This window comes from Archocentrus centrarchus, unplaced genomic scaffold (genome assembly GCF_007364275.1).
Source record: "Archocentrus centrarchus isolate MPI-CPG fArcCen1 unplaced genomic scaffold, fArcCen1 scaffold_54_ctg1, whole genome shotgun sequence".
Lineage (NCBI taxonomy): Eukaryota > Metazoa > Chordata > Actinopteri > Cichliformes > Cichlidae > Archocentrus > Archocentrus centrarchus.
Window position 1 is genome coordinate 1,827,094 of NW_022060276.1, and position 9,777 is coordinate 1,836,870.

General features: G+C 41.6%; 1 protein-coding gene across 2 annotated transcripts in view; it reads right to left on the minus strand.

Moving 5' to 3' along the window:
- Positions 1–8,748, minus strand: part of LOC115777472 (epidermal retinol dehydrogenase 2) — an 85,430-nt gene extending 76,682 nt beyond the window's left edge. For both annotated transcript variants that reach the window (XM_030725379.1, XM_030725380.1), the window contains exon 1: positions 8,626–8,748. The gene's annotated coding sequence lies outside the window, so the exon portion shown is untranslated. The remainder of the gene's footprint in view (positions 1–8,625) is intronic.
- Between the last annotated feature and the right edge of the window lie 1,029 nt (positions 8,749–9,777).

Genomic DNA, 9,777 nt, shown 5'->3' on the forward strand with positions numbered 1-9,777 from the left:
TAGCTTATTCATTGCAGTTAAAGGAACACGATTGACTACTAAACAATGTATCCATAAATGTTGACTCTGCCTTTTATTGTGATACTGTTTGGTTATATTTGTATTCCTTGATCATTTGTGTTAGCTTTCACAAACCAGTGTTTATTTCTGTTTTTAGACTACAAGTTGTATCTGTGATGCATACTGGCTGAGCCTGAGCTGAACCTGTGTATAGTTGTGCTGCATAAACCCAAAGTAAACTGCTTAAAGACTTTCTGACTTCTGAGGTGTTCTTACCGACACACCAGGGCAGCACTGCAATACCCGAACCCGCCCCATACAGTCCAGACACCAGCCACTAGTGTAAACTATCAGTATAGAATGATTTTTTTTCCCCCTGTCAAGATCTGATGTGTTTTCAAAGTGTTCCTTTATTTTATTCTTTAGGGCCCGGGCACAACCTGTGCAAAGGCCATATTGTATCTGCTTTTGATTATTCAGGCAAATTAATTACCATACCATCTTTATTTAAAAAGCACTTTAAAACAACCACAGCTGACACAAAGTGCTGTAAATTAAAACACAAATAAATAACAATTTAATAACTTTCAGGTTAAACAGTTTAAAACTAGATCCCATTGGAGTTAAAAGCCAAGGAAAAAAGATGGGTTTTAAGACGAACTTTAAAAGTGGACAGTGAAGGGGCCGCTCTAACCTGCAAAGGCAAGTCATTCCATAACTTAGGACCAACAACAGAGAAAGCCCTGTCCCCTCTGAGCTTCCTTCTTGATCTTGGTACCTCCAAGAGCAGCTGGTCTGCTGACCTGAGAGACCGGCAAGGTATGTAGGGGTGAAGAAGCTCAGAGAGGTAAGGCGGGGCAAGGTTGTGCAAAGATTTAAAAACAAACATAAGAATTTTAAAATGAATTCTAAAATGTACAGGCAACCAGTGAAGTGAGGCCAGGACAGAGGTCATGTGCTCTCTCTTTTGAGTTCCCATCAAAAGTCGTGCAGCAGCATTTTGAACCAGCTGCAGACGTGAGAGCAGCGACTGACTGACTCCAAAATAAAGTGAATTACAGTAATCCAGTCGAGATAAAATAAAAGCATGGATCACTGTTTCAAAATGCTGCCTAGATAGAAATGCTTTTACTGATGCCAATTGCTTCAAATGATAAAAACTGGACTTAACCACAGCTCTGATTTGGCTGTCCAATTTAAAATCACTGTCAACCTTAAAACCAAGATCAGTAATAATGGGTTTAAAATGTACCTCCAAGGATCCCAGGTCAACAGAGGAGGACTCACAGGAGCCACTGGGTCCAAACACCATTACCTCTGTTTTCTTTTCATTAAATTTAAAAAGTTCAAGGCCACCCAAGCTTTAATATCACCCAGACATGCCAGGAGATGTTTTATGGAATGGATATCCTTCTTCTTCAAAGGCAAATAAATCTGGCAATCATCAGCATAACAATGAAATGAGATTCCCTGTTTTCTGAGGACAGAACCCAGAGGCAGTAAATACAGCCAGAAAAGCAGTGGGCCCAGAATTGAGCCCTGCAGGACACCACATGGCAGAGAAGCAGCAGATGATTCAGCATCAAGAATGTTCACAGAAAAAGTTCTCTCTGCCAGGTAGAGCTAAACCATTTAAGAACAGTGCCACCAATGCCTACTAAGTGGTGTAAAGGAGATATTACAATGTTGTGATCTACTGTATCAAAGGCAGCAGTTAAGTCAAGTAAAACCAGAACAACATGGTTCCCAGAATCACATGCAAGAAGGATGTCATTAAAAACTCTTAATAAAGCAGATTCTGTGCTATGAAGGGTTTTAAAACCTGACTGAAAAACCTCCAGGGTGCTATTCTCATCTAAAAACTGTTTCAGCTGACAGTATACAATTTTTTCTAAAACCTTAGAAAGAAAAGGCAGCTTGGAAACAGGCCGATAATCAGCCAGCACAGCAGGATCAAGACCAGGTTTCTTAAGCAGTGGCTGGACTACTGCATGTTTAAAAATAGCAGAGGACACACCTGAGGACAGACTGCTATTTATAATGGTAAGAACAGGCTGCCCTATACTAGATAAAATTTCTTTAAAAAAATCGTGGAGGGACAGGATCACGGGGGGAACCTGATGGCCTAATATGGTAAATGGTAATGGTAAATGGACTAGCTCTTATATAGCGCTTTTCTACTCAGTATGAGCACTCAAAGCGCTATTACAACATGTTTACATTCACCCATGCACTCCCATTCATACAAGCACTTCCATGTTTGCTAAGCTAAGTGCTTTTTAATTAACTATCATTCACACACATTCATACTCCGACGGGATGATCGGAGAGCAACTTGGGGTTAAGTATCTTGCCCAAGGATACATTGGCATGTAGCCTGGAGTAGCCAGGAATCGAAGCGCTGACCTTCTGATCAGTAGGTGACCTGCTCTACCTACTGAGCTACAGCCACCCCAACCACATCCTCTAAAAGTGAGAGAGTCACAGACTCAAACTGAGTGAAAACAGCAGAGCAAGGGACTGAAACAGAGGGGTCAGAACCAGGAGCTGTGATAAGAGCCCTGGTACTAGCAACCTTTTCAATAAAAAAAAACGCAGAAAATTATTGCACGTATCAGGAGAAGCTTCCCAAACAGGCATTCTGTGGAGCATTAAGCACAGAGTTAATAGTGTTAAACAAACACCTGGGGTAAAGGCTGTTGGAGGAAATAATTTTTGCAAAGTATTCCCTTTTTGCCTCTTTAACCGTGCTATGGTAGTGACGCCAGCAGTCTTTTAAAATTTGAAGAGTCACCTGCAGTTTTTTTTCCACCTTCGTTCAGCTCGGCGACATTCCCTCCTCACAGCACGAGTTCTGTCATTAAACCACGGCTCAGGTTTAGTCTTTGGCTGCCTGGTTTTTAATGGAGCCACCGAGTCCAGGATGGTTTGACAGGAAGAGTAGAACCAAGAAATAAGCTCTTCTGTATCAGAGGAGAGAAGTCAGACGAACCACAGAGGTGAAAAAAAGCAGTAGAAAACTGAGCGGCAGTGGACGGGTTAATAACCCGACAGCGCCGAACAGGAGCGCGAGTTTTAACTGCAGTACGCGTCAAACTAGCAGTGAATAACACAGGCAGATGATCCGAGAATACAGAGTCACAGATTTCCAGGTTAGTCACAGGCAGACCGCAGGAAAGAACCAGGTCCAGTGTGTGTCCGTGCTCATGTGTAGGGGCCGGGTACGGCCTGTACCAGGTTAAAAGAGTCAAGAAGGCTTAAAAAGTCCTTTACCAGTGGCTTATCAGGACAACACACACGTATATTAAAATCTCCAACAATAAGAACATATTCATAATTAGGTATAATCCTGCTAGAAATCAGAGAAGTCATTTATGAAGTTTTGTTGTATTTGGGGGGCCGGTAAACCACAGCGCAGAAACCGGGGTTAATGTGCCTCATCTCAAACGAGGGGTAAACTCAAAGCTGGAGAATGACGACTGTAGAAAGCACTGCTTACATTTGTAGTCCTGTTTGTGAACAGTCGCTGTGCCTCCGCCTCTCCCTGAAGCCCCGCGGTGAGTTAAAATAACAACAATCCTCTGGTAAAAGCTCAGACAGAGCACTGGACTCACCAACACTCAGCCACGTCTCAGTCACAACAGAAGATCCAGGTTACGGGAACTAAAAAGTCCCGAAGAATAAAAGTTTTATCGCCAGCGACCTGGCATTTACCAGGCCAATCCTGACAGGAACTGGAGCATGGGCTCCAACAAGTCGGGAAACCCAGCACAGCGGTCTCAGGTTTTGGAGACATTGTCGGCGCATGTTTGGCTGTTTTTGACTACTTCTGTTTTTAGCTTTATAGTTGACCTTAGAAACTGTTTACCTTGCCTTGTTTGATATCATTTTTTTCAGCACCACCTCATGTGTGTGATCATCGCTGACAATTTTTTTCCATGCCCCCACTGCTCTGTGCTGCGAGTGTGTGTGTGTGTATCTGCACGTGTGTTACGCACGAGAATGTCAGCTGTTATTTTTTCTGTAGTCAGCTGTAGCCCCCAGAACAATCGCTATAACCACAGTTTGCTAGCGGAGGCTGCTATTAGCACTAGTGGTCGTTCAGTGTCAGAAGGCCCTCACCTCTCCACCTCCCTCAGTATCGAGAGGCTCCATCAAAATATTTTTTATGGTTTAATCCCTGATTAGCGACTAAAAATAGACGTGCAGTTAGAAAAGTAATTTGGAGGATGTTTGTGCATAAAAGCATTACAGCATTAAGCTCATGCAGCCCCCAGTTTTTCAACAAAAACACAACAGCAGCTGTTTTACATGGAGTCTGTCTGCACACAGGCAGCAAGTGCAAAGAGGCGGAGCCGTTACTGAGACGGTGAGCTCAGGTGGAGCGAAAGGAGACATTTTTCTAGCGTCCAAAGCAGCAAGCACTTGTTCCTGTAACCACCTTAAACTTTTAAAAACCTTTACTGGGTAACAGCTGGAGGTCCTTCATCAACCACCTGATCAGCAACATGAAGAACAGAGAACTTTGTAGCTGCTCCATCCACCCTGTTTGTTTCACACAGAGAAACATCTGCAGTACAAGTTAAAATACGCTGATGACTTGTTAATACGAAAAATTATCTCTTATCCGATTACTTGATAATTGATGGAATAATCGATAGAATACTCAATTACTAAATAATCGATAGTTGCAGCTCTACTTGTATTTATGCTCACAACTAGTGATGGGACGATAACTTTTTATGTCCGATACCTATACTGAATTTTACAATTGGATATCTGCCAATACCAATACAAATCTGAGCTTTTTAAAAAAACAATTGTTTTTAAATGCCTGGATGCATTTTACATAAGTCAGCAGTCTCTCACACAACAATCACTCTATCACCTGAATCCTGCTGCTCCTATGTAAGAAGGTGATGTATTGGCTTATGGTATGTTGCAAATTTCATTAGGGCTGCAACTATCAATTATTTTAGTAATTGAGTATTCTATTGATTATTCCACTGATTATTTCTAATCTAGTTACTTGGGTACTTTTTTGTATTAACAGTTCATCTGCATATTTTAACTTCCATACTGCAGTTTTTCCCTGTGTGAAACAAACAGGGTGGATGGAGCAGCTACAAAGTTCTCTTTTCTTCACTTACTGATCAGCTGGTTGATGAATTGATGCCATTGAAGAATCACCTAAATCGGTAATCACAGGCTCTATAACAGATCAGCAAACTGTGTGCGAGTCCATCTGATTTCTCCATTAAAAGAATGAAAAATCAAGGGTGGTATTCCATCTATAGATTCCATTTTTACTGTACAATTATTTAAACAAATAACCATAAACTGAACTGTCATAAACTGCAGCAAAGACAGTTTTTATTAAATAAACTGACCTGAGGTCAGCTCCCCGGGGTCTGCTGCTGTCTCTAACACACAGGTCGCTCAGTAAACTCAGTCTGAGCTGTTTCTCCACAGTTTTATCTTCACTTTCTGTCTCCTGCAGTTTGTCTGTCAGGCTCAATAATTAGATTTTATAAATCAAATGTAAAATCAGGATTCAGCTTCATCTGATGGAGATTCAAGTTGTGTAAATGATGACAGCAGATATTATTATATATTTTTCATCAAACTGTTATTCTGTCTGTGATGATGTCAGAGTGGGTCAGGCTGATTAAAGTGCCTCGTCATGCTCCACACTGACACGTGCGATCCTCCATCATTGGATTAAAATGGAGGCTCCGCCCTTTATTTACCCGTTACCATGGTGAATCCTGGTGTCGGAGCTCCATTGATGATGGCTTTCTTTCCTTATGCACACGCAAACAGGGTGAACACACTCAGAGTCCATCAACTCTGAGTGTGTTTTGAAACTCAGTTTGTTGAACCTGCTTCCTGGAATCTGGCCGTGCTCTTAAAATTAGGTAAATATCTTCAGATGACCACCACATGACAGCATGTCATTGGTCATTGGTCATTTAACAAAAGTAAGCAAAAATGAAAAGTGTGTGTGTGTGTGTGTGTTTGGGGGGGGGGGGGGGGGGGGGTAGCCTCACAGCTTCGATAGGAATTAACATAGAGGGTAAACAGGTGACATCAAATGCACTTGATTACCTGTTCATCAGCAAGTGTAACGCCACTCTAAACTAGGTGTGTTTTCAGACAATGCCAGTGAGAAAGCTTAAGGATATAGCTCTAGGATACTGGCTCATTTCCAAACAATCTGATGGCCATCATTCTACAATGGCAAAGAACAGTCACAAGTGAAGAACATCCAGGATTGGACACTCAATGCTCAGAAATTGCAGAATACTGACGAGCCAGTGAAAGCACCATCCCTCCTCTGCACACGGTCAGAACACTTGCTACACCTCTGATATACCAAATAGTAGTCTGTCCATCCAGGTTACCCTCAATGAAAATCTTACTAACGCTACCACCTCCAAACCATATATCACAGCAGGTCTGTCTACCACCTTGTATCATTTCTAACTACATACAAGATAAAAACTAGGGATGCGCCGATCCGATATTCAGTATTGGTATTGGTCCGATCCTGGCCTAAATTACTGGATCGGATATCGGAGAGAAATAAAAAATGCAATCCGATCTGACCCACATTAGCGTCGTCTTCTTCTTGTGGGTTTGCGGTTGGACAAACCAGCATAGAGCTGCATTACCGCCACCTACTGGAATGGAGTGGATCAGGAGTTAGAAAACAACCCCCTCAGATCCTCCCTTTGACACTGAGTGGATCATCGCTGACATGTTTTTCCGCCTCCACCGCTCTCTGCCTTGTTTGTGTGTTGTGCTCGCTGTGCTGAGAATCAGCTGTTATTTTTTTTTTTCTCTACTTCAGCTCCCGGACACACTGCTAGCGAGCGCCGCTGTTAGCACTAGTGACCGTCCGGTACCGGAAGGACCCCTTCCCCGTCAAAATATTTTTGATACTTTAATCCCTGATTTGTGACTAAATACAGACCTGCAGTAGAAACGTATTTAGGAGAATGCTTGTGAATATAAAGCATTACAAGATTGCGCTCACGCAGCCCCAGTTTTCAACATAAACACTGATAACACAACAGCAGCAATCAGCTGATTTACGTGCAGTCTGTCTGCACAAGCGGAAAGAGGCGGAGCCGGCGCGCTCAGATGGAGCGGAAGGAAATGTTTTTCTAGTGTCCAAAAGAAGCCTTTTCGTCCCTGTAACCTCCATTAAACCTTTACTGGGAAACAGCTGGAGGTCCTTCATCAACTACCTGCTCCATCCACCCTGTTTGTTTCACACAGGGAAAAACTGCAGTACGGAAGTTAAAATATGCAGATGAACTGTAAATAGGAAAAAAGTATTTCTTATCCAGTTACTCGGGTAATCAATGTAATAATTGATAGAATACTCGATTGCTAAAATAATCAATAGTTGCAGCCCTAATGAAATTTGCAACATACCATAAGCCAATGCATCACCTTCTCACACAGGAGCAACAGGATTCAGGTGATAGAGCGACTGTTGTAAGTAAAGTTTATTTATATAGTGCTTTACACAGAAAACAAGTCACAAAGTGCTGCACAATAATTAAAGCACAATATAAAAAAAAACAGATAAAACACCATGTTAAACATAACATTACCATATTAAAAGAAAAAGAAAAAATAAAGTCAACAGAAAGTCTGGTTAAACAGAAAAGTTTAACTGTTTTTTTAAATGACTCCACAGTCAGCTAAATGGAGCTGGAGTGTAAACAGGTCCAGAGCTTTGGTGCCACTGCCTGAAAAGCTGCCCCCCCCCCCCCCCTCTCAGTTATAATCAGTTGTCAGTTATAGCCAAATGTAAAGTGGTATCGTGCCATCCCTAATAAAAACTCGTGTAAAATTTCACGTTTTATCCTTTCAAACTGCTTCAGACATTTTGGCTGCTGTAACAATTCTCTAAGTTCTCAGATAAACTATGTTTCTGGAGTCAAACGTGAGACCATCTGTCCAACAGCCGAATGATCCTGCACAGCAGCAGGTCTACAAGGAATCAATGTGTGGCAATGGCCAGGTCAAAGGCCAGAGCGAGTGTCATTCAGAAAGTGATTACATCGAGTTAATGCTGCAGAAAATAACTGCAGGCTGCTCATTCAAGAAGCGCTTCATTTTCCACACGCTTAGTTTGTGATCAATGACGGGGCCCAATAAACCGCTGAGAAGCCGTACATGATGCATTTAAAATCCTTCTGAGAACCTGGTGGGGACCGAACTGGTGTATGGTCGGTTTTATGCCTGTTACTCGGTCTAATGCGCCATAAAAGCATCATTATGCATTGTGTTGTTTGTTCCGATCAGCTGTTACTAGCCGATACCTTTCAGTCTCCAGTTTACCAAAGAGAGCCGTTTTAAGCACAGCGTCGAACAGCTGAACGATAAAACTGAGACGCTGCTTCCGGTTAACTCACCAAGAGCAAGACACCGAGTCCTACTCTGAGTTTGACAGCGAGCCCTTTGTCCAGCCTAGCTGACACACACCGTCACCTTGAACTGCAAACTTTGCTCTCCACATAGGCGAACGCTACAACCCACGGGTGCGTTACAAAAGTGATGAGAAAGAGCACAGCGTGGGTTTAGAGCTCCCACAGGAGGTGAACGTACCGTGGTCGTTTCTTCAGCAGGACAGCACCGCGTGTCACGCAGACGGCGTTCAGTACTTTCTATAGCCTGCGGGAGCACGGAACAAGCAACGCGGATATGCGAGGGGGTGTCACGTGAATGTAAACAACGACCCACGCCACTTTTCTGCCCAAGAGGAATTGTGGGACTTGGAGTACTTGCGCTTATTATTATTATTATTATTATTGATAGATAGATGGATAGATATACGGCACATTCGTAAAGGAGAATGGCAAGACACACACACATACACGCACGCACACACACAGTATTATGAGTAATTACTGAAAACATTTTTTGTTTCATGTTTCTGTGATGGTTAATCCACCAGTATGTGCAGGCTCTTTAATCAAAAATTATATTTTTAAAGTAAAATATATTGTTATATACAACATATTAAAAATATATTGATTTTAAAATGTACTGTCTTACAAAAAGCTGAAAAAGTGAAGAATGTTTATTATTATTATTATTATTATTATTATTATTATTATTATTATTATTACTGATTGAGGTGGCAAATTACACTTGTATTTATGAACAGAAAATGTTGTTTTTGAGGTTGACTGTTGATTATTTTCTGACTTCTCAGAGAAGTCCAATGTGTCAGATTATATTTGCGTATAAAAATGTAACTTCAATTCAATAAATTCAGGAATTTTTAGATTTAAGCAGGTTTTTGACAGAGTTCTAAAATATGTGTTTTCTTATTTTTATGAAAGGGGCTCTGATAAAAGTTTTGTCCAAAAGTTTCGGCATAATTTAGTTTTATTTATTAAGCACCAAATCACAACAACAGTCGCCTCAAGGCGCTTTGTATTGTAGGTAAAGACTCTACAATAAATACAGAGAAAACCCACCAGTCAAAACGACCCCCTATGAGCAGCACTTGGTGACAGTGGGAAGGAAAAACTCAGTTTTAACAGGAAGAAACCTCCATCAGAACCAGGCTCAGGGAGGGGCAATTATTATTCCCTGAAAGCCCCCTCCTGTCTGATCATTTCTTAGTAACATTTACATTTACTTTAATGGATTACACAGCAGTGGGGAATAAGTTTTATTACAGTAGAAGTCTTTCTGAAAGTGCTGTAACTAAGTTTAAGGATCTAATTCCTTCATTATTATGCTCTTCAG